Here is a 25,402-nt window from a genome sequence, read left to right as displayed (position 1 = left end):
ATCAGCAAAATGCAGAATGGTAAAAATTCTGCAAAACAAATAGCTCAGTTTCTTCAATCAATAAATGGCAAGAAAACAAGAGGGCAGGGAAGTCTACAGACTATGAGCGACAAGAGCTCTTTCAGCAGAATGCAATGCATGGGTCTTATCTGGGTCCGCATTTGAACAAACCAAGAATAAAAAGGAGATAATCAGGGAAATTTGAGAACTGACTGAATATTTTATAATATTAATGAATTACTGTTATTTTTTAGATGCAATGGTATTGTGATTATGTTTAAAATAAGAGATTATCTCTTATAAATACTGCTGAATTATTTACAGATGAAACAATATGATGCCTTGGATTTGTTTTGAAGTAATCTCAGGTGGGGTGAGGAGGAGGGTGAGCATGATTGGGGAAAAAGATGAAAGGATGAAATAGAGACTGGCCAACTCTACTGAAGGTGAGTGATTAGTACAAGGGGTTCATTGGATTAGTCAGACATTTACATGTTTGGAAGTGTCCACGATAAAGGAAAATTGTTTTAATTATGATGATCAAAATTATTCTAATGAATTTGAATTTCTTTCTTCCACATTTGTATCTTAATCTTTACAACAACTCTTTAGAAGTTCTGACATGAACTTGCTGTAGATTTCTGTAGTGTTGGTGGTGGTGGTGACTTAAAAGGAGGAAGGAAGAAAGGAAGGAGGAAGAGAGGAAGGGAAAGAGGAAGAAGAGAGGAAGGGGAAAGAAGAGGAAGAGAGGAGGGAGGAAAGGGAAGGCGAGAGAAGAAGAGCTGAGCCAGTGGAGGAGGGAAGTAATTTCTCATCAAAGAGAGCCAAGTTCCCAAAGATTCAAGTCCCAAAATGTATAGTTCACATGGGTTCAGACTTCACCCCTCACTTCCCTGATACCTGGATTTCTGAGCTGAAGTGTAGGTGCGGCCTGGGTGCCAGAAGTCTTCAAAGGTAAAGAAACACTTCACCTTGACCTCTGTCCCTGACTCCATGGAGTTGCACTTATGTTGATGCCTTAATGCTGCTCTGAGTAATCTGCACCGTAACGTATATTGAACAGTGACAGGCAGGCATACTTGTGAGATTCTTTTTCAAATGATAACTTCCAGATGTTTTGAGCAATCTTAGGCTAACGGTAAAGTGAAGGTACACTCTCTGTCCAGAAACCCATGAAGATATGAGAACTTCATTAGGCGTTATGACATCTTATATCTTCTTTGTAACTTTTTTAAAAATTTAAAATTTTTTAAATTTTTAATTTTCATTGTTTTAAAGATAGAGTCTCACTCTGTCACCCAGGCTGGAGTGCAGTAGCACAGCATGGCTCCCTGCAGCCTCGACCTCCTGGGCTCAAGCAATCCTTCTTTCTCAGCCTCCCAAGTAGCTGGGACTACAGGTGTCCACCACCACGCTCAGCTAATTTTTAAAAAAATTTTTGTAGAGATGGGATCTCATTATGTTGCTCAGTTTGGTCAAGAACTCCTGGCCTCAAATCATCCTCCCCCCTTGGCTTCCCAGAGTAATAGAATGACAGGTATAAGCCACTGTAGCCAACCTCCTTTTTAAATGGACATGTTTAAAAATATACACAAAGAGAGGCGGCGTGCCCCATGAAACCATCACCCAGCCCCAACAATTGTCAATAGCCATCTTGTTTTGCCTACGCCTTTCCTATCCCTACTCCTGCTGGATTGTTTTTAAAAAATTCCAAGTGTCATTAACATTTCATCTGTAGAACTTCTTTATGAATTGTTACTTTTTATTTCGGATTCATGGGATTAAGAGATGAGCCTCTGATGGATTTGGAGAATGAAGAGTCCACCCAGAGATAACCAGAGTCTGTCGGATTTGGAGGTCCAAGGAGGAGATGGGGTGGCAGGTGGCAGAGGCTTCAAGGAAGAAAGGTAGCAGGTGCTTTGTGAACAAGGAGTGGCGGACTGGAGCTGAGACCCATGCAGCAATGGCTGCAGTTACAGGAGGGCACTCCCCCATCCAGAAAGGGGGAATGGGCTGCTTATGGAAGATAGCAGAGAGGGTCTGGTTCTGCCTCCATGACTGTCATTACCCTAGAACTGTCCTCAAGGTCACTATGCCAGGACAGTGAAGGTTTGAGATCCTGCACCTTACTCACTTAAACAGTCAAAACTTTTATTTCTGCCCAATTTGATACAGACCTTTCTAAACCACATTACACACTTCTCTGCCTTTTTCAAAGAGTATTGCATGGAACATTCGGCCTTTTCTTGATGGCTTAAAGGCACTACCATCAATGACTGTTTCACATTGACCTCAAATGTGTCATGCCTCTAGAGCTTCTTGAGAATGATTTTACATGGGTGCTCCTGAAACAAATAGCTAGCTGCTAGATCTTTCTATTTATTTTTCTTTCTTTTTTTCTTCTTAGAGACAGGGTGTCACTCTGTTGCCCAGGCTGAGGGTGCAGTGGCACCATGATAGCTCACTGTAGCCTTGAACTCCTGGGCTCAAGTGATCCTCCCTCCTCAGCCTCCCTCGTAGCTGGGATTATAGACATGGGCTACCACACCAGGCAAATTTTTGTATTTTTTGTAAAGATGGGGTTTCACCATGTTGTCTAGGCTGGTCTCAAACTCCTAGGCTCAAGCAGTCATCCTTCCTTGGCTTCCCAAATCACTGGCATTACAGGCATGACCCACCATGCCCAGGCTCGTTTTGATTTTAATAGGATAAAGTGAAGATGAAAAGGATTGTCTCTTCTCTCCTGTCAGTTGTCCCTTTTTATAGCTATCAATACACCTGACCGTAAGGGCCATCTTTGTTCTGTCTTCTAACTTGGTGCTTCTAACCAAGCTGTGAAGATGTTACACCTGTGTCCCAGGTGAGAGGAAATTGACTGTGAGTGAGACTCCAATGGGCTGGCCTCTGAGGAAAGTGTGTGGATTTTATGACATCCATTTTGTGTCTTCAGGGTCTCTTTGTGGCTTACTTTTTGTTATTAGCTGAGTCCTACACAGTTAAAGCTGCTGAGTAGGTGATCTATTTCTTCTGTATTGCTCACAGGTATTTGACACTGGCTTTTCAGAAAATAAGCTAAATTAGGTCTCAGCATCTCCACAGATAAGAAAATATGGCAAAGATGGGTAATAAGTAGTCTGAACATATAAACACATCATGGTAAAAAAAAAAATAAAATAAAGAAAAAAAGAAAAGAAAGAAAATTCTCCCAGATATCCTTGGGTCTTGGCAAGAGAGAAGTTAGAATGGAAACAGTAATTTTTAAAAGTATGTTTTACTCAAAAGAAGTACATCTAACAAAAAGAAACACAGAATTTCACGTTAAATAAGAACGTATTCAACTACATCAAAATCAGTAAGCCTGGGAGCAAAAAGATGCTCGTCTGATGAAGTGGATCAAAAATGCGTTCCCAAAACATAATATGAACACATCCATTTCTGCATACAGATAAGAGGGCAGGACCAAAGGACATCACCTCCTTGGCAGCTACTACACATTTCATTCTCCTACAAGAAGTCATTCTTCCAGTTATCCACCTGGAATGGCAGTCATTTTTCCCTTTATCCAACTGATAACTCCCTTGCTCAGAAAGGAGACCTGGTGTTTTAGATTTCATTTTGTCCAACAGGGAGGTGCGGTTGGTGTATTGAAAAAAGACATCGTTGGTGAGTGTTCATGGTGTTATTGGGTTCCTAATTACGAGAGACTGAAATATGGTGCTGGCAGACAAAGGGCCTGGATGTTAGGAATGAAGGTTTCAAACTGAAGGGAAAAGACAGAGACATTTTATGAACTGAGCCAGTGAAACATTGAATCAACACTTACTGTGTAGCAAAATCATCTAGGGAACATTTAAAAAATTTCATTCTCCTTATTGATATATAATTTGTAAATTTCATATGTAGATATTAAATATACAACACTTAAGACACCATTTGAAAATGGGTTTTGATAAATGCCTATGCCTTGTAACACCCACCATTATCAAGACATCAGACACATCATTCCAGAAAGTTCTCTCTGGCAGTTTCCAGACACTTATAGATGCCCTGTCTTAGAGGCAACCTCCGCTCTGGTTCTCTGTATTTTAGTTTACTTGTTCTAGAACTTTATATAAGTGGAATTATGTAGTAGGTGCCCTTTTGTGTGTGATCTCTTCCACGCAGCATCATGTTTTCCAGGTTCATCTGTGTTGTCATGGGAAGCAGTCGTTTGCTCCTTCTCTATTACTGAGCTGTATTTTATGGTAGTGATATACCACAATTTGTTTATTAATTTTCTAGTTGAGGAACATTTGGATGGTTTCCGGTTTGGGCTATTATTAATAAAGCTTTTAAGTCTACTAGTTTGTGCCTATTTTCATTTATCTTGGGTAGACACCCAGAAGTAGTGTTTTTGGTCATTGGGTAGGTGTATGTTTCACTTTATAAGAAACTGCCAGACTGGTATCCAAAGTGGTTGTACCACTTTATACTCCTACTAGAAACAAATGAGACTTCCAGTGGGTCTGCATCCTTGTCAACATTTGATGTTGTCATTTTTAAATTTTAGCCATGTTAGTAGGTTTTAATTCACATTTCCCTTATGACTAATGATGTTAAGTGCCTTTTTGTGTGTTTACTGATCATTTACAAATTTTCCTTTGTGAAGTGCCTGTTCAAGCTGTTTGATCAATTTCTTCTTTTTATTACTGAATTGTAGCAATTGCTAATCTATACTGGTTATAAGTACTTTGTCAGATATATGTGTAGCAAATATTTTCTGCCAGTCTGTGATTTGTTTCTTTTTCTTAACAGTAGCTTTTGGTGAACAGGAATGTTTAATTTTGATGCAGCTCATTTTAATACTTTTTTTCTTTTATCATTATGTGGAGAACCTAAACATGAGAGATTTTTTATGATTAACTGGAAAACCATACCCTAGAGGTTTGATTTCTCCAATCATTTTAATGTGCAGCCAGGGTTGACAACCCCATCCCTAAAACAAAATATGACTTAAGAAGCAGAGAGCTCTAAAAAAATGAAATTCTGAAAATATAATAAGGCATAATCCAGATGAACACAAGGGAGGGGGCACTTAAACTCCTGAGCTGTGTGTCAGTGCAGGGAGCATTTCACTATGCAGGTAGAGAGGAGCATAGACAAAGGACAGCACAGGAAAGGCCGGGTCATGGTCACAGCTCTGACCTCAGGCCTGTGCAATGCTCAGATGGCAAAACATGGACCTTGTAAAATTGTGTTTCAGGTAAGAAGATGAACAAAGGAAGGCGCTGGTCTGGGGTAGATGGTGGAACAGATGATGGCACTGCCCAGCTGCAATTTTACTCTAGCCTTGCCATCTGGAAGCAAAATCTTCAATATTAGTGGAGCAGAACACAGATGGTTGAGAGAGAACAGAAGCTAAAGATGGATGGACAGAGATTTAGGCAGCCCTGAGCAGCCCAAATGAGTTCAGGTCTCCAGGTCCCATGAACTACAGCCCAGGGAACAGGAAGACCTTTCAGAGGTAATTGAGGAATCATACCGTAATCTCTGGAAATCACTGAGCAAGTGAACAGTGCCAGAAAACTCAAGATAAGAAAATGTTCCAAGTTTTAAAAACGGGGCTGTCAGAAACTGTCAGGCCACAGTAGTGTCCAGCATCTGCCCCAGGAATGTGGCCCTTGAAGCCTGGGCAGCCCCAGGCAGCTGTCAGGAAGTTCAAACTCTCTCTAGCTGCAAATAAACTGCGTTGACTACAAGTCCCGTTGACATGCCTCTCCTCTCTGGGAGAAAGCTTGTGAACACAGGCCCCACCCAGCCCTGCTTCACAACACTTTTAGCTTCTTTTACAATAGTTGCAATTCTGTCACTAATTATTATACTTATTGAGCACATACTATATGCTTGGCTAGTTATCTCTCAAATTCTAAAACTCTTGAGTCCTCAAGAATACACATTCAGCCCAGATCTCCAAAGGCCCCAGTTTCAAAATCACTGGATTAAAAGTTAAGAGTTGGTAAATGAATTTTAAAAACTGCGATACATCCAGACAATAAAATACCATTCAGTACTAGAAAGAAATGAGTTGCCAAGCCATGAAAAGACATGAAAGAAGCTTAAATGCATACTGCTAAGTGAAAGAAGCCAGTCGGAAAGGCTACATACTGTCTTTATTATCCCAACTGTATGGCATTCTGGAAAAGGCAAAACTATGGAGACAGTAAAAAGATCAGTGGTTGCCAGGGATTGGGAGAGGGAAAGGATGAATAGACACAGCACAGATAATTTTTGCAGCAGCACAACTACAGATACACCTTGTTTTATTGCACTTCACTTTATTTCCCTTTACAGACATTGCATTGTTTTTTTTAAAGGTTTGTGGCAAGCTTGTGTTGAGCAAGATCTATCAGTACGATTTTTCCAACAGCAGGTGCTCACTTCATGGCTCTGGCTCACATTTTTGTAATTCTTGCAATATTTCAATATTATATCTATTATGGTGATCTGTGATCAGTGGTCTTTGATGTCACTATTGTAATTGTTTGGGGGTGACACAAACTGCACCCATATAAGATGGTAAACCTAATCAATAAATGTATGTCTGTGCTTCCTGCTCCAGAAACCAGCCATTTTCCCATCTCTTTCCTTCTCCTCAGGCCTCCCCATGCCCTGAGACACAAAAACATTGAAATTAGGCCAATTAATCACCCTATAATGGCCTCTAGCTTTTCAAGTGGAAGGAAGAATCACACATCTCTCACTTTCAATCAAAAGCTGGAAATGACTAAGCTTAGTGAGGAAGGCATGCTCAGAGCTGAAACAGGCCAAATGCAGGGCCTCTTGCTCCTGTTAACCAAGTTGTAAATACAAAAGAAAAGTTCTTAAAGGAAATTAAAAGTGCTACTCCAGTAACCACACAAATCATAAGAAAGTGAAACAGCCTTGTTGTTGACATGAAGAAAGTTTTAGTGGTCTAAATAGAAGATCAAACAAGCCATGACATTCTCTTAAGCCCAAAGCCTAATTCAGAGCATGTCTCTTCAGTACGATGAAGACTGAGAGAGGTGAGGAAGCTGCAGAAGAAAAGTTTAAAGCCACCAGAGGTGGATTCATGAGGTTTAAGGAAAGAAGTTATCTCCTTAACATAAAAGACATCTTCGTGCACATAAAAGTGCAAGATCCAGAAGATCTAGCTAAGATCATTGATGAAGGTGGTTACATTAAACAACAGATTTTCAACATAGACAAAACAGCTTTCTATTGGGAGATGTCATCTAGATGCCACCTAGAACTTCTATAGCTAGAAAGGAGAAGTCAATACCTGGCTTCAGACTTCAAAGGACAAACTGATTCTCTTGTTAGGGGTGAAGGCAGCTGGTGACTTTAAGTTGATGCCAATGTTTATTTACTATTTAAGAAATCCTAGGGATCTTCAGAATTAGGCTAAATCTGCTTTGTGCTCTATAAATGGAATAACAAAGCCTAGATGGCAGCACATCTTTTTACAGCATGGTTTTACTGAATATTTTAAGTCCACTGTTGAGACCTGCTCAGAAAAAAAAGATTCCTTTCAAAATATTACTGTTCATTGACAATGCACTAGTTATGTAAGACCTCTGATGGAGATGCATAAGGAGTTTAATGATGTTTTCATACTTGCTAACACAACATTCATTCTGCAGCCCATGGATCAAAATATAATTTCAACTTTCAAGTTTTACTATTTAAGAAATATAATACATTTCATAAAGCTATAGCTGTCATAGACAGTGATTCCTCTGGTGGATCTAGGCAAGGTAAATTGAACACCTTCTGGAGATGATTCTTCTAGACGTAATTAAGAACATTCGTGATTCATGGAGGAGGTCAAAATATCAACACAAACAGGAGTTTGGAAGAAGTTGATTCTAACCCTTATGGATGATTTTGAGGGATTCAAGACTTCAGTGGAGGAAGTAACTGCAAATGTGGTAGAAATAGGTAGGGAACTAGAATTAGAAGTGGAGCCTGAAGATGGGACTGAATTGCTGCCATCTCATGATAGAAATTGACAGATGAGGAGTTGCTCCTTATGAATGAACAAAGAAGGCGGTTTCTTGAGATGTTATCTACTCCTGGTAAAGATACTGTGAACATTGTTGAAATGACAACAAAGGATTTAGAACATTATGTAAACTTAGTTGATGAAACAGTGGCAGGGTTTGGGAGGTTTGACTCCAATTTTGAAAGAAGTTCTACTGTGGGTAAGATGCTGTTAAATAGCACTGCCTACTTCAGAAAACTCTTTCATGAAAGAAGAGTCAATCAATGTGGTAGACTTCATTGTTGTTGTATTTTAAGAAATTTCCACAGCCACCTACCACCTTCAGCAACAACCACCCTGATCAGTCAGCAGCCATCAACATCGACCAGCAAAAAGATGACAACTGGCTGAGGGCTTAGGCGATCATTAGCACTTTAAACAATAAACTATTTGTTCATTAAGGTGTGTATGCTGTTTTTTTAGACATAATGCCATTGCACACCTAATATAACATAGTATAGTTTTAATGTAACTTTTATATGCACTGGGGAATAAAAAATTCATATGACTCACCTTATTGCAATATTTGATTTATTGTGGTGGTCTGGAATCAAGCCATGATATCTCTGAGACATGCCTGTATTCTGTATGATTCAATAATGATAGATACATGTCATGCTACATTTGTTAAAAACCCATGGGATATTATAACTACAACATCAAGAGTAAATCTAATGTAAACTATGAACTTTGGGTAACAATGATGTGTCAATTCTGCCTCATCAATTGTAACAAATGTACCACTTTGGTGCAGGATGTCAATGGTGGGGAATGATAATACAGATGAAGCAATGGGGATAGATTATAAACTACCACGAGAGAGAGTTCTCTGTATTGTCTTCTCAAATATGATATTAACCTAAAACTGCTCTTTAAAATACATGTGAAAAAGGTTAAGAACTTAAGATAAAATTTTTGTGGAGAACTTTTGGACTCCCAAGAGTACATTTGTGAATCCAGTCAGAGAAGCAATGTGTGAGGCATGTTGTATGCCTTATTTCTAATTCTTACAATCACCTGCAGGATACATATTATTATCCCAATTTTAGAGATGAATTAACTGGGGCGGGTTGAAGTAAATTGCCCCAAATCACACTGCTAGTAATTGGGAGGACAGGATTTAAATTCAAATCTATGTAAGTGAATGAAAAACCCATGCTCTTGACTGTGATATCCCACTGCCTCCCATTTGGAGCTCAGCTTACCTGCCATGTACTTACCTGGCTTCATGTCCATCTCGGCCATGGGTGTCCAATCTTTTGGCTTCCCTGGTCCACACTGGAAGAAGAATTATCTTGGGCCACACATACAATATACTAACACTGCCGGGCCTAGCAGCTCATGCCTGTAATCCCAGCGCTCTGGGAGGCCAAGGCGGGCACATCACTTAAGGTCAGGAGTTTGAGACCAGCCTGGCCAACATGGTGAAATCCTCTCTCTACTAAAAATACAAAAATTAGCTGGACATGGTGGCGAGCACCGGTAATCCCAGCTACTCTGGGGGCGGGGGCAGAAGAATCACTTGAACCTGGGAGGTGGAGGTCGTGGTGAGCCAAGATTGTACCACTGCACTCCAGCTTGGGTGACAGAGCGAGACTCCATCTCAAAAAAACAAAAAACAAACAAACAAAAAAACCATACTAACACTAACAATAGTTATGAGCTTAAAAAATCACCAAAAAATCTCATAGTGTTTTAAGAAAGTTTACAAATTTGTGCCGGGCCACATTCAAAGCCATCCTGGGCCACATGGAGCCTGCGGGCCGTGGGTTGGCCAAGATTGATGTAGGCTCTTCTTAGCCTGGTTTTTTTGGTGTGTGTGTGCTTCTCCATTCATTCCAGCTGTGTTGCTGCCAGAACCCCTGACCTACCCTCAGCCCAGTCCTCAGTCTTAATTCCTATCCCTGCTCACCCAGTTCTTGCCAATCTTATTCTAGCTAGTTATCCTCCTAACCAGCGTTATGGGTACCTCCAGTGTTTGATTCCACCCCTACCTGTGTAACCAGGTGCACTCAGCCAGGCCTCACTCAGCCCAGCCCAGAGGAATGTCAGGGCCCTATCCTAGTATAATTCTGAGTCACAACAGTTTGAGCCATGAAACAGAAAAACCCATGACTCCTTCCGCTGCTGCTGGAGGAAACCATGTCTTCTCAGGGAAAACTGGTCAGCTACCCAGCTGGGAGTGAGAATCGCTGGGCAGAGCTCCAGGGATCTTCATGGCAGCTGTTACATTTTCTGTCTATGAAAGTGAAGCAATGCCTTCCGGAAGTCAGGTGGGTGCTATGGCATAGTAAAAATAAGAGGCTATTAACTGAGCTCCATGTCCCCAAGTCCTAGTGACAGTCTACTCAGGGGCCTCGGAGAACTTGGGAAGGGTTGAGGCATTCTCATCTGAGTCAAGGCTAACACCATGAATGCCAAGGCCAATAATGATTCTATATTTGAGAGTTGAGAGCATGTTCAGTCCTCAGAAGCTGTGGTCCTGATTTCCTTCTCCCTGATGACCATTTCCACCAGCCTCACAATTATACCTCTGAGCTGGTGCAGGGCTATTGATCCCATGGTACCCACCCATCACCATCCCCCCATAGCCCCGCATCAAAGAGTTCATCAAGACCAAGTTTTTAGCAATAGTTTATTATCCATTCATCTCCTTCAGTCCTCTCTGAAAAAATAAAACCAGGGAAGTGAAGCTATGAAATGGCTAGAAGGCTTTCAGTGATAGAGTCGTGCATGACTGCTGCTCATTCTTAGCATGTTCTCTACTGGATTCACCTGCAAAGGCCTTACACTTGCCCAGATACAAAACAGGTAGAAGCAGAGAGAATAACCTTCTGGACTCAGCCTAGTCACAAAGCAAGGTTTCTATGTTTGGCAAATAACAGTTTTATTACAATTTGGCTTCATACATAATTATCCACAGTTAAGAATGCACTAATTTGTGATCATGAATATTTCATCCTTGTGACAGTTGTATTTTTCAAAATAAATTATTTAGTCATCCTCCACTGTATAAAAGGTGTATTAATTTCCTAATGCTATTGTTACAACTCCCACAAACTTAGCAGGTTCAACAACATATAGTTATTATCTTAGAGTTCTGTAGGTTAGAAGCCCAATACAGGTCTCACCAGGTTAAAATCAAGGTGTAGACAGGGATATATTCATTTTGGTAGCTCTGCAGAGAATACGTTTCCTTCTCTTTCCCAGCTTCTAGAGCCTGTCTGCATTCTTCGGCTTGTGGTCACTTCCTCTACCTTCAAAGGCAACAATGTTTAATCTCTCTGACCCTTCTTACATTGGTTGCATTTTTTTCTGTGACCACAGCAGGGAAAAGTTCTCCACTTTTAAGGACTTGTGTGATTACATGGGTCCCACTGGGATTATCCAGGATAGTCTCCCCGTCTCAAAATCCTTCACTTCCTCATATCTGCAAAATCCCCTTTGTCATGTAAGGTAACGTATTCCCAAATTCTGGGGATTAGGAAGTGAATATCTTTGGGAGGTCATTTGCCTACTGCAAAATTAAAGGATAATCTTAATGCCATTCATGCTTTAAGTGCCTCTCATAATGCCAGGGCTTGTGAATTAGAGTTTATGAGACTGGTATCATATATCTCAATTTTTTAAGAGAAAGACCATCTTTCACTTATTAGGCTTATCAGCAGCACAGAACCAATTATTTGTCAAAGAGTATCTGCTGAAGCCTACACTACGAGACAGGTCTACCATGTAGAGCACGGTAGCGCATGATCTTTTAGGGAAGAGGGATTGAAGTGTACGCTAATTTCACAGTGCTCCATCCAGAAGGCCCTGCCATGCTTCTGGATTTACAGGTTAAATACAAAACTGTCGAAGTATATTTTTAACTGGTGGAAGTCAAATTCTGGGCCATGTCAACTTCAAACATGGTATCCAGATGGGTCAACACCATGCTCTGCAATGTGCCCCTTGAAGATTAGGCGGCCCCAGGTGCCAATTCTTCTCCTACAAAGAGATCTGGATTAGTGCTGTCCAAGAGAACCTTTTGCAGTGATGGAAATGTTCCATAATCAGCACTGTTCAATACAGCAGCCACTGGCTTTATGTGGCTACTGAGCATGTAAAATGTAGCTAGTGTGACTAAGTAACTAATTTTTAAATTTTGATTAATTTAAATTTAATATAAATAGTCACATATGGCTACTGGCTACCATATTAAATAGGGCAGATTAAAACCCTTTGGGAAAAAGAGAACTTGGCTTGGCCATCAAGGTCATGTTTTGATCCTGTTGACCCTGTCTAGAGGGATGCAGAATCAGGCATTCCATTCTACTGTGCATGAGTCACTGCAAACTCAAGCATTTCCAGGGTTCTGAAAGCTCAACTAAGCACCAAGCCTACTCATTCAGCATCAACACACACAGCACCCTGAGTGTCCAAAACCACAGGGTTTATGTTCTAGACCATAGGACTGGCTTGACCTGGCCCTGCTCAAGGCAGCAGGATCAATGGACAAGAATGTACAAGAATTTACAACTCAGCCTTGCCGTCCTTTGCATCTCTCAGCAGAAAGCAGCAGGAAAAGGCACAGACTATAGCATGGCTTGGCCTCTGTGTCAACCACAGAGGCCAAGTACCCCTAACACCCAGATAGGGTAATCATGCCTTACTTCTTAGTTTATTCCCACCATTACATTTTGTAAACTGGAACTCCTAGGAGATTAGAAGGATATGCTGATCAAAAAAAGGGGACATATTCAAGGAGTGTCCCTAAGTCAACTCTTCATTCAGTCTGTCATATGCCTAATAACTCTGAGTGATAGGTACACCGGTATAATCCTGAGCCTCCCAAGGTACAGCCTTTCACTACTATTCATCATATTGGCTAAGGTGTTCACCAACAGAGCTCATTTTCTATCAGACCTACAAGAAACCTACAGTGGCTACAGCTGCCCAGATGTGCATATGAAATGCATTTCATTTTTATGAATCCTCCTAATCGGATTGCTTCAGTAATATAGCCCCAGTTTATGCCCCAATTTTTGCAAAGCCAAAGTTAAAGACAATTTGTCTTTATGCTCTACTGCCACCATCACTAAGCTCTCACTGCTCCTTACAGCTATATTTTCCCTAATACATCCATCTGTTTGGCTACATTTACTCTACTTCTTCCCAGCCCCCAAAATCTCTTAAAGCCATCAAGGTAGTAATAACTACCAGTACGAATGTCCTGTTGACAGGCCAATTTATACCTTATCTTTCACCAGATCAGATCTACCTACAAGATTCAGTTGAATCCCTGGAGAACCCATCCCTGTCAGTAACCTAGTAGAGATACTCACCAAAATCCTCATTTCACTCAATTCATCCATATATCCCAAACTCTAAGTAGATGAAAAACACTTCCCAGTCTTACTTTTGTTGCCTAGGTCATCCATTCTGGTGGACTGGAGCCACAGGAACTCTTCATCTCCCAAGTCCACCCCCTCCTTCACAGCCCCTTCCTCTTAGCCACCAAGATTGATGTCATGTCACAGCAATAGTCCTAGGCTACTTCCTATCCTCATCAAAGAAGCCAGTGAATTCCAGGCAAAAAAGCTTCAGTTCACTGTCTGAACTACTATTGTGCCTCTGACATACCCAACCTTCCAATAATAATACCCTTTTATCACCATTAAGTATCAGGACCTAATAAACCGGGCCTTGAATAGGGGAAAATAATGCTTCAAGATACAGGTCTTTTAAGAAAAGGCCATCCCTCTTAAAAAAAAGGGCTGTTCTCTCATTCATATTGAATGGATGAGTAGCTGGACAACTGGATTCAATAAATCTTTTTGCTCACCTCCATATGCCAAGCTCTGTGCTAAGCACTAGGGATCCTAAAATATTTTCTGGGCTCTCATGGATCTCACAATCTAGAGAGGAGAAAAGCAGATAAATCTATCATTCCAACACAGAGCAATTATGTTCTATGAAAGAAGTAAGACAAGGGTATTCAAAGGGCACGTTTCTCATAATGGGGAGCAGGTTGTGGTAGACAGAGGAGACATACTGAGTAGAGCAGCAAGTAGGTGAATGGGAGTTAGGTGAATGGGAGTTAGGTGGGAGTCAGATATTCTGGCAGCAGGAGTAACATGTCCAATAGCACAAAAGAGCATTACGATCAACCAGTAGACAGACCACCAGAGTCTGAGGCATGCAAGATGAAGCAGGGGAGCATCCCTAGGAAGGGGCAGATATCCCATGCTGAAGGGCTTTATTTTATTCTGAAGGTGCCAGGAAAACCACTGAAGACTTTTTAAGCCCGAGAGAGATATGATCAAGTTTATTTCAAAATAAGGGCTGTAACCACAATACACAGACTGAGTGGGAAGCCATGTCTGGAGGCTAGAGGATTTGTGATTCAAGAGTGAGATGACAAGAGTCAAATTATTTTTGACAAGAATGCAAGACCATTCAATAGGGGAAAAGACAGTCTTTTAAACAAGTAGTGCTAGAAAATCTGAATATCCACATGCAAAATAATGAAGTTGGATCCTTAACTAAGAACATAAGCAAAAATTAACTGAAAATGCATCAAAGACTTAAACACAAGAGCTAAAAATGATAAAACTCTTCAAAGAAAACATGCAGCAAAGCTTTACAACATAGATTTGGCAATGACTTTTTTGGATATGACACCAAAGACATAGGCAACAAAAATTTTTAAATAGACATGTTAGACATCATGAAAATTTAAAAATTCTGTGCATCGAAAGACACTATTAAGAGTAAAATGGCAACTCACAGAACGTGAGAAAATATTTGCAAATCCTGTATCTCAAGAGGGATTCAGATGCAGAATATATAAAGCCCTAAAACTCAACAACAAAACCACCCAATTAAAAAATGGGCAAAGGACTTGAATAGACATTTCTCCTAAAATATAGGCAAATAACCAATAATCACATGAAAAGATGCTCAACATCACTTATCATTAGGGAAATGTAAATCAAAACTACAATGAGATACCACTTCACACCTGCTAGGATGGCTAGTATCAAAAAATTAGAAAATAACAAGTGTTAGGACGATATGGAGAATTGAAACCCTTGTGCACTGCTGGTGGGAATGTCACATGGTGCAGCTACTGTGGAAACAGTATTATGGTTCCTCAAAAAATTAAAAATAGAATTGCTATATGATCCATTAATCCCACTTTTCAAAGAGATATTTGTATGTCCACATTTATAGCAGCATTATTCACAATAGCTAAAAAATGGAAGTAACCCAAGCATCCATCAATGAATAATTGGATAAACAAAACGTGATATATACATAAAATAGAATATTATTTAGCTTTTAAAGGAAGGAAATTCTGACATATGCTACAACATGGATGAACATGTTAAGTGAAATGTTAAGTAACACGTTACAAGATATGTTAAGTGACATGTTAAGTGAAATAAGCCAGTCACAAAAAGAAAAGTACTGTATGAATGCACTTATATGAAGTACTTAGAATTAGCCAAAATCATAGAGATAGTGGAGTGTTGGTTGCCAGAGGCTGAGGAAGAGGAAACTGGCCAATAATTGTTTAACGGGCACAGAGTTCCAGTTTTATGAGATGGAAAGTGTTCCAGAGACAGATGATGGTGAGGTTTCACAACATGGTAAATGTATTTAATTCCACTGAACTGTACACTTAAAAATTCTTTGGGAGGGTGAGTCGGGCAGATCACCTGAGGTCAGGAGTTCAAGACCAGCCTGGCCACCATGGTGAAACCCCATCGCTACTAAAAATACAAAAATTAGTTGAGCATTGTGGCACGTACCTGTAATCCCAGCTACTCAGGAAGCTGAGGCAGGAGAATTGCTTAAATCCGGGAGGCAAAGGTTGCAATGAGCCGAGATAGTACCATGCACTCCAGCCTGGGTGACAGAGTGAGACCCTGTCTAAAAAACAAAAAAACAAACAACAACAACAACAAAATTCTTAAGATGGTAAATTATATATTATTTATATTTTACCACAATAAAAAAATTGGGGTGGCAGGGAGAGAGATGACAGTGGCAAGGGTGATAGAGAAATGGGCATTGAGAACTATTTGAGGTATAAATATTAGAGGTAGGAATGATAGGGCTTGATAATTCAAGTGGCTATGGGGAGACTGAGGGAGCAGCAGGACTCCAGGAGGACACCAGGTTTCTGGTTTGGACAACTGGGTAGTTGGCATCATTTGCTGAGACAGGGAATACAGCTGTCTCATCAGAAGACCTGATGAGACCTCAGTTCCCCAAGACCATTTCTCACCCTTGACTTACATCAGCTTCACCTCCTGGATCCTTGGGCTTTCATGGTTTCTACCATAGTGTATATTAATCAAGCTTCAGCCTCCAGCCTTTCTCTGCCCAGCTGGCTGCTCTCTGAAGAGACATCTACCCTGATTCCATTCTTGTTCTTTCCCTGCCCCTTGACACCTTCATAGGGTGGATTCTTCAGTTCACCTCACTGACAGCTAGTCAATTCCCTACCCTAATTAGCCAGCCCAATCACCTGTGCACTTAACCAACCCACCCACCTCATCACTGAGGCCTCTATTCACTATCCCTGCTGGCCTTTGCCTTGCCACTACTCCAGGCTCCGCACATCCCAGCCTGAACCCAGCCCCTGTCTGAGTCACTCAAAGCTCAGCCAAAATGTAAGTTTGATATCAATCCACAGCAAAGTTCTTGCACAGACTATAAAAGAGATATTTTCTGAACCCTAAGAAGAAAAGGCGATGGTATGTAGGAACTCACATAGGTTTGCCAAGAATAAAATTGAATACTTCCCTTTTTGAATAAGCGTAGTGGATTAATCAGGAAAATGCTGTGAACAGAAAGGCATTTGACCAATTTTCATGCCATTATAGACAAGACTGAATGATAGTACAATCAGGTGTGTTCATATTTGGTTGAATAACTGTAGCCCAGGAGTATTAATTGATTAATTCCCCTACAAGTGCTCAAAGACTCTCGTTGGTCCTACCTTTAACAAAGCTCTTATCAAGTATTTGGACAAAGAGAGGCATCACATGTATTAAGATCTGAGAATGACATTGAGCTAGATAATTTAATTGGTGATCAAACTGAAAGAACTGAAAGATATACATAAGTTGAAATAATGGGTCACAACTAACAAGAAAAATAATGGAGATAGATATAAAGTCCTTTTAAGACCAAGAAACACATGTGCAAGGATACAAAATGAGTGATATCTGAACAAGTTTATTTAAAACAAACAAAAAACTCAGGGTCTAGGTGCTTCAAGGTCAAAAGAAACCTACTCACTGCTGCAAGCCCACAGTGCTGTTGGAGGCAGCAGTCACTGCAGATGCTGTCCAGAACAAAGGAGGCGAAGACCCCCCTCTGCTGTGACTATAACCTCCAGCTTGTGGTGGTGGGCTTCAGAGGGCCTTCGCAAATTTGGCAGTGGCAGCCTCTAGAGTAGAATTTTAAAAGGGAGGGTTTTACTTTTATATACCTTGACTTAATGCATATTTAGCATTTATTATTTTGCATTTAAAAACAAAGAAAGAAAAAATCTGAAGCATAACATGTTAGTTGAGGATGTAGAATTTGGAGTCAGATGGAGTGTTCAAATTTCTATTTAGCTACTTAGCTGTGGGAGCTGGGGCAGGTCATATCATTTCTTCGGCCCTTGGTCTTCTCATCCCAAACACTGGGAAGATAGTGGCACCATAAATTTCCCTCAAGAGTTTATCTAAAAGACATGTCTAAAGCACCTGGCACATAATCAACACTCTCACTCCAACCATAATCAGAGAAGGACCTGGACTAAGGGTCTGGAAAAGGGAAGAGAGATCCTGAGAAGGAAACAATAACTGCTTGAGAGGTTGAAGTATTTGAAAGGTTATTATGGGGAAGGAAAATAACTTTTTTTTTGGTATTGCTCCAACAGGCATAATTGAAATCAACAGGTAGAAATTCTTGTGGTGGAAATGCCTTTCCACTCATCACAAGGAAGAATGTCTCAACTCAGGCCACTCATAAAAAGTGGTGAGTGCCCCATGGCTGGAGGTTTTACAGTGGAGGTTGTACAACCACCTGCCAGAGATGATATTCAAGGAGGTCTTACCCTGGGAGTCTGGTTAGCTTGGTGTTCTGAAACTGGATTGATCATCAGAAACATAAGGAGAGCTTTTCCAAATGCAAGTTCCATGGCCACACGCAGTCCTAATGAATCAGAATGGCTGTGGGGGCAAAAAGAATATAGATTTTCTAAAAGTTCACCAAGAGACTGATGAAAAACCAGGCTTGGAAACCACCAGGTTATAACCTTTCTGTTTCCTTGAGTTTAAGAATGTACAATTTGACATATGTTGTGCTGAATTTTGAACAGTAAGGTAAAGTCAACTAGGACCAGGGTGTCTTTGAAGGAAACAGGAAAGGAGAAAGAGTGTGAATAAGTGAGTTACCCTATCCCTGCGACAACCCAGGCATGACCAGGGTACAAAGACTCCTTGTCCAGGCAACGATATGAACCCATGGGGACCCTGCTGCCCTCTGATAAGGGAACACTTGGATATATGTCAACTTTCTGCAAACCACCAGCATAAATTTTCTTTAAAACCAAAGTCACAAATAATCCCCCCCCAATAGAAGCATATGACTTATTTTGTTTTCACGCAAGCTCAGTCTTAGATAAAACAGGAGACAGAGAGAGGGATGTCAAGATGTTACAGCCAAAGAAGGAAGCAGAGGAGAGGTGCAGCCTTTGTTACTTTTTAATTGGAAAAAGATCTTATTTCAGACAGCAAGACATTTAAGAAATGCCATTAATTGTTTGTTGCTGTCACCAATGAGAAAAAGGTGAACAGGTAGGAAGCAGACTTCTAAAATTAGCTATCTTTAAAAGTTGAGGAGTCCTTACTTCTAGCAGAGGCAGGTTACTGTATTAAAAACTACAAAGTATGAGTTAACAATGACTTCTGTAGTCCTCTTAACTGGTTAACCTCTTAGTTCTAATAAGATACTGGTTTATTGTCAGGGCACAATTTCCTAACCTTTGTGCAGAGGACACTTAAGGAATCTAAGAATGCAAATATGCACCAAATAGGTGTGGCCGGATAAATTGGTCTCAAGCATATTTTTTATTGCTGTTTTTGAAATTTATGTAGACACTGAAATTAAAATACATATTTAAAAAAGCATTACTGAATTCACAGCAGCTTTTCATCGGCACAAACTGTCCCAATCAATGGGTACCAAAGTACAAGTAGTATCATCTGGGCATGCACGAACCTTTTCCTGCTGGAAAGAGTGAAAGCTAAGCTCAATAGCTTAGGAAGAGCCTATTTGGGTTCTTTTTGCTCCCATGCACACTACAAATAGCTTTTCCTTAATTCATACTGAGCTGGCTCTTCAGGAGCAGACAGGAAACGAGACGGGAGTGCAGGGAGAGACTGGGAGAAAGGAGCAATGATTTAGCTGCTCTTCTCGTTGTGTGGGAGAGGTCGACTTCCCACCTATGGAAATCTTCATACATTTTTTTCCTGCAAACAGAGTCCTCTGGGGCTGCCAACATCAGTGAAATAAAGGGTAATTTAGTTTATCTTGAAAACAAAACAACCCCAAACCCACTGCTATTATCAAAACTGAAGAATTACTGGGAGGAGGGATTCCCTGAATTATTCATTGCCCTCAAGCAGTTTACAAAATAGTAGGGATGCCACCAAAAAAGAAATGGGGAAAAAATTTTATGCATGCTCAAAAGTTGGACACAGTAATTTATTAGTTTATATTAAATTAAATTATGTACAATTTGTAAACTTTTTTTAAATGATGAAATTCGGTACTGTCAAATTGTTGAAAACGTACACCCACATCCTGCTGGTAGCAGTGTAAATTGGTACAATCCTTTACCAAAGCAATTTGATACTGCATTCAAGAACCTTAAAATGTTCACACCCCTTGATCCAGTAACTTAAAGGAAATTTATTTTAAGAAAATAAGTCAAGGCCGGGAGCAGGGGCTCATGTCTGTAATCCCAGTACTTTGGGAGGCTGAGGTGGGAGGATCACGAGGTCAGGAATTCGAGACCAGCCTGACCAACATGAAGAAACCCATCTTTACTAAAAGTACAAAAATTAGCTGGGCGTGGTGGCAGGTGCCTGTAATCCCAGCTACTTGGGAGGCTGAGGCAAGAGAATCATTTGAACCCGGGAGGCGGAGGTCACAGTGAGACAAGATCGTGGCGTTGCACTCCAGCCTGGGCAACAGGGCAAGACTCTGTCTCAAAAAAAAAAAAAAAAGAAAAGAAAAGAAAAGAAGTCAAAGGAAATTAAAAGTTACATGCAGAAATATTTTTATTATGTACAATTTCTAATATTGAAAACTTAGAAGAAGTCAAAAGGCTTAATAGAGGAATATCAAAATAAATTATAGTAAGGCTATTCAATGAATGATATGAAATACTCTGTAGTCATTAAAATGTCGATAATGAACTATAGAAACATGACAAATGCTGAAGATAGTGAGTGAAAAGAAAATGCAGAGTATAAAATTATATCTACGCTTTAATTGTAGTTGAATAAAAATATATTCCTTATATTACCGAAGAATAAGGACTCACCAGAAACACAGAAAAATCCAAACTATTTTATTTATGATTCAAAATTGTAGGTGAGTTTTATCTGTTTTTGTCTTAGAGTACATCTACATCATTATAAAGCTTGGTGCATAAAAAACATCTGAACATGAGTGCAAAAAGGGTTATTATTAGGCTCACCTGTTATCACTAACTCCTGATCCAAACGTATCTCTCCCTGGCTTATGAAGTTATTCTTCAACTTACCCTCAGGTGAAGGGAGAAAACTGAACTTACAGTACGAGACACAGCAGTACTAGGACTTTCATGCAAATAAGACTATTGCTCCTTTCCGGCCTAGAATGAGATGGAAAGAATGGAATGATGACTAAACAGGGTCTGACACTGGTAAAGCTGGGAAATTGGTTGCCTCATGTGTGCCTTCCAAAAACCCTCTGAAATGGTGTTCTTCACTTAGGAGAAAACATACCCAGAAGGGTTATGTGGTTTGCCCAAGGACACACAGCTAGTTGGTAACGGAGCCAGTTTTCAAATCCTGGGCAGATCTGATTCTGAAAGCCTCCTCATTCTGCTCTACATCCCCTCCCAAGCAAGTATGGGAGAAGATGAAGACACATTGTTCATGATATGGGTCAAGTCAGTTTGTACCAAGGTCATTAACTCATTTGGCCCTTGAAGATTCAGGCCACTGTTTGAAATCCTGATGGTATGTTAGACTCATCCGGGGATGTACTGAAAATTTTTTTGATGCCTGGGCCTTACCTGCAGAGATTTTGATTTAATTGGTCAAGGATAGGATATAAAACTCTCCAAGGATAGGATGGCTCAATCAGGGCTGAAAACCACTGGTTTAGGCCCTTTGCATTTCCAACCTCTATCCTATAAACCTTTCAATTGGTCCCATAATGGGAGTTAAAACAACACTCCATTCACTCTTCTAAAAATTGTTTGATTGTGATAAAATAGGCATTACATAAAACTAACTTTTCTTTTTTTTTTCTTTTTTTTGAGACAGAGTCTCACTCTGTCGCCCAGGCTGGAGTACAGTGGCACAATCTCAGCTCACTGCAATCTCCGCCTTCCAGATTCAAGTGATTCTCCTGCCTCAGCTCCTGAGTAGCTGGGACTGCAGGCATGTGCCACCACGCCCAGCTAATTTTTGTATTTTTAGTAGAGATGGGGTTTTACCATGTTGGTCAGTCTGGTCTTGAACTCCTGACCTCAGGTGATTCACCTGCCTCAGCCTCCCAAAGTGCTGGGATTACAGGCGTGAGTCACCGTGCCCAGCCAAAACTGACCATTTTAAAGTGTACAATTCAGTGGTACTAAGTACATTCACAATGTTGTGCAACTATCACTACCAACTAGTTCCAGAACTTTTTTTTAATCACAATGGGAAAAACCCAATGACTAGTCACTCCCCATTCTTCCCCTTCCCTCAGTTCCTAATCTGCTTTCTGTCTCTGTGAATTTGCGTATTCTGGTCATATGATATAATCATACAATATGTGGCCTTTTGTTGATGGCTTCTTTAAGTGAGGATATTTTTTTTTTCCAACCTGAAGCAGAATAGATAGCATAATGTTTTCAATGTTCATCTAGTTGTCAGTGTATTAAAACTTCATTCCTTTTTATGGGTGAATAATATTCCATTGTATGGATATAACACAATTTGTTTATTCATTCATCAGTTGATGGACATTTAAGTGGTTTCCACATTTGACTTCCATTCACTCTTCTCTCAGATCTGAGGTTCCTCAGGACACACCTTTACAGAAAGAACTAGAGAGGAAGAGTTTTATAAGCTAACAATGGGACTGTAGAGTGAATCTGTGATTCTGAAAGTGTGATCTCCCAACCAGCAGCACCCACATTACTTGGGGACTTGTTACAAACGCAAATCCTTAGGCCCCACCACAGACCTACTGAAGGCACAAACTCTGGGGATGGGGCCTAGCACTCTGTGTTTTCATAGCCCTCCAGGTGACTCAGACACAGGCTGAAGTTTGAGAACTACTGGTGTTGGCCGGGCACAGTAGCTCACACCTGTAATCCCAGCACTTTAGGAGGTGGAGGCGGGAGGATCACCTGAGGTCAGGAGTTTGAGACCAGCCTGGCCAACATGGTAAAACCTTGTCTCTACTAAAAATACAAAATTAGCCGGGCGTGGTGGCACATGCCTGTAATCCCAGCTACTCGGGAGGCTGAGGCAGGAGAATCGCTTGAACCTGGGAGGCAGAGGTCGTGGTGAGCCGAGATCACGCCATTGCACTCCAGCCTGGGCAACAAGAGTGAAACTCCATCTCAAGAAAAAAAAGAACCACTGGCGTAGCAACACTAGCCTGGGGCTCCAGCTCAAGGCGTTTCTGTGGCTTTCTCTCAGGTTGACTCCGCCCACACTGCAAACCAAGCACCTCCAGAGCAGAGCAGTGTCCAGCCCCGGCCAGCCTCCCTGGTAGTGCAGTCATAATACTCTCATCTGCAGGATCCAGGATGTTAGTGTCACTGAATTCAGCTGGTGCATGAGACGAGGTTGACACGACACCCTCAAGTGATCACAGCTCTCTGTAATAAACAAACGCATGTTGTAAGAAAATAGTCTTAATTACAGAGCTGCATCCTAGCAGTTTACATTGTTGAGTGTCTTACACTCAGAGAACCACAATCAACTTGTTCACTTCAGAATTGCTACCAGAAGACAATTGGCAGGGTCTCCATTGTCTGGTTTCTGCTTCTCCTTCTGGCCTGGTGAAGATCCTGCTGTTCCCCACCAGCCTGGATTACTCCTACTCACTCCTCCAAGCCAGTGGGTCATGTGCCAGGCCACCTCCCTGCCTTTGCTCAAGTGGTTTCTCCTCCCTGTGATACCCTCCTACTCTCTCCCCGCTCATCACATCCTCCATCCCTCATACTCAATCCACCTTCACCCCTCTCGTGAGAGCCCCATGGGGCCATCCCTGCCATCAGCCATCTCCTCTTCCTTGCCCTTATTTTTGGTACCACCATTCTTTGCTTGATCATACTATTTGGGCATCTCTTGTTTGGGGTCATTTTTGTTATATTGTTATTTGGTCCTTACTTTTTTAGACTTAATTCCTGACTATCAACTATTCTGTAAGCTTCAATACACATATTGTAGCAGTGGGGGAATGCTATTTAAAGCCATGACTGTGGCCACTTTCACATAATAGGACATACATTCTCTTATAGGGAATAAATAATACCATGAGCCTTGATGGGACTTGTAGGTGAGAAACGCAAGCTCTGGGTATAGCCTAGGAAGTAACAAAAATGAAGAACAAGCTGTATTGTACTCTGGTGGGAAGTAACCCGAATTTGGGGATTGCAGGAAGCCGTTAGTTGAGTAGACAGCTGCCCCTGGAGAAGAGCAAAGCCCAAGAAGGTAATGGCAAGGCAAGGCCTTAAGGGGACGTGGTGAGTGGTTTGGCTAAAGGGCAGGACATTAGGCCTTCTGCGATTGCCCCTATGATGCTGTGCTCCAGTTCCTCGGCATTCAGCCAAATGCAGCCTAAGGCAGAAAGGATAGAGAAACTGGGGCCCTGTACAGCAGGGTGACATGGCAGGGAAAGGGCAGTCACTGCCAGGATGCTGGCAATCCTGGAGCAGGAGACTGAGTTCTCAGAGACAGTTTCAGGACATACTGAGGAGGACTCGGCTCTCACAGAAGAGGAGTGGGACTCTGCTCGTTAATCTGGGTACACAGGAAGAGGAGCCCAGAAGACTGGATGGCTTAAAGTCCTGCTGTGTCAGAATTATAAGTATGCAATGTCTACCACGCAGAAATAGCACAATACTGTATTTGCCTTTCTGGAAAATTCTGCTGGGATGGTGGTTATGGGGTGAAGACTTTGGAAGTGTTTTTTGTCTGATAGTTTGAGGGTCCAATGTATTAGGCAAAATCACAATAAAAGTGATGTGCATTAAGTATCCTATGGGTATCATATATAAAATATATATTACATTTATATGTATATACACCGGCCTCCCTTTCTCCCCTCCAGGCCCCAGAAGCAATATCAGGACTGCTGGGGTTTAGGGAGCACCTCAAGCACAGCTCTGCACCCTGAACCATGCCACTAGTTACTCCAGATGAGTTATGTCATCCCATGTGGTCCTCAGGGTACTTCCTGCGTGAAGTGCTGGATGTGCAGATGTCTCCACATGTCCCTGGAGGAGATAGCAAAGAAGACCCAGGCTCTGGAGTCTCTATATTATATATATTATATATTTTATATATATCATGTCATATATATAATATGTATTTTTTTTATATATATATATATATGTATTTTGAGACAGAGTCTTGCTCTGTCGCCCAGGCTGGAGTGTGGTGGTACAATCTTAGCTCACTGCAACCTCCGCCTCCCGGGTTCAAGAGATTCTCCTGCCTCAGCCTCCCGAGTAGCTGGGACTACAGGCACCCACTGCCACACACAGCTAATTTTTGTATTTTTAGTAGAGACGTGGTTTTGCCATGCTGACTAGGCTGGTCTTGAACTCCTGGCCTCAAGTGATCTGCCCACCTCGGCCTTCCAAAGTGCTGGGATTACAGGTGTGAACCACTGCGCCTGGCCCTGTTCATTATTTTTTAAAAAATAGCCAGAACAGAAACTTACTGCCTTAAAGACTTTTTCCGATTAAAATTATGGCAGCCCTGATACATGAACTGTGGATTCTCAATCATCCATTTGTCTGTGCACTGGAGTGGACTGGGGCTTACTTTCTAGGTGCACTTTGGCCTTGCT

At 41.2% G+C, this 25,402-nt stretch overlaps 1 long non-coding RNA gene across 1 annotated transcript; it reads right to left on the bottom strand.

Moving 5' to 3' along the window:
• Nucleotides 1-9,745: 9,745 nt before the first annotated feature.
• On the bottom strand, nucleotides 9,746-22,418 carry LOC112620805. The gene is made up of 4 exons (XR_003118596.1): nucleotides 22,196-22,418; nucleotides 20,817-20,972; nucleotides 13,887-13,959; nucleotides 9,746-10,342 (listed from the first exon to the last, which is right to left on the bottom strand). It is a non-coding gene; the product is annotated as an uncharacterized LOC112620805 (long non-coding RNA).
• Between the last annotated feature and the right edge of the window lie 2,984 nt (nucleotides 22,419-25,402).

The sequence above is a fragment of the Theropithecus gelada genome, chromosome 3 (assembly GCF_003255815.1).
Source record: "Theropithecus gelada isolate Dixy chromosome 3, Tgel_1.0, whole genome shotgun sequence".
In the NCBI taxonomy this organism is placed as follows: Eukaryota; Metazoa; Chordata; class Mammalia; order Primates; family Cercopithecidae; genus Theropithecus; species Theropithecus gelada.
The sequence above is the reverse complement of the archived record's forward strand: the minus strand, read 5'-3'. Positions and strand labels throughout refer to the sequence as shown.